The sequence below is a fragment of the Acyrthosiphon pisum genome, unplaced genomic scaffold (assembly GCF_005508785.2).
Source record: "Acyrthosiphon pisum isolate AL4f unplaced genomic scaffold, pea_aphid_22Mar2018_4r6ur Scaffold_21025;HRSCAF=22824, whole genome shotgun sequence".
Lineage (NCBI taxonomy): Eukaryota > Metazoa > Arthropoda > Insecta > Hemiptera > Aphididae > Acyrthosiphon > Acyrthosiphon pisum.
This window is the reverse complement of record NW_021770447.1, coordinates 7213-7937: the sequence shown is the minus strand read 5'-3', so window position 1 is coordinate 7937 and position 725 is coordinate 7213.

Genomic DNA, 725 nt, shown 5'->3' with positions numbered 1-725 from the left:
CTATCGGGATAAGGACTTTTCTCCCTGCCATCCTGCCTTCGTGATCTGCTCTTCCTGGATATGGACTTTTGTCTCTCGTGCGTGATCTATTTTCAAAATTGACGGTCTTGTCGTATTTTTTAAAATTATGCATTTCGGTACACAGTTGATCAATTTTTATTTTTATGATAGCTGTCCACTCCTTCTAATTTTGCATTTAATCATTTTATTTCTTGATTGCTGTCTTTAGTTTCATTGTTTAGTTGCATTACTTGTTTATTTAAGATTTCCGTGAATTCGCTGATACCTGAACTTCTAGAATTAATTCTAAATTGCATCAGTTCATATTTTTTTCAATTTTCTTTCAATTTTTTTAAAGTACTATTATCATGCAGTGAAGTCGCGTGTAATATAGGTTCCCTAATACCTTTTAGTATGTACACGCAAATCTCTTCCTCTTTCATATCTTTTTGTACTTGGCTACACAGTTATTCTACTTCCGTAATAAAACTAGAAATTGATTCTAAATCGTTCTGTTTTCTATTTTCTAATTTGTTTTTTAATATTATTGAGTATCCTATGGGTTGAAATTCATTTATGAACTCGTTTTTTAGATTTTCCCATGAACAGTCTCCTCCTTTGTTTTCCAAATTTTGTAAAATTATGTTGGCAGTATCTTTCAAAAATATTGATAAAAACTTAATTTTTTCATTGTCGTGCCAATTGTTGATCTGTGCTGCTTTTTC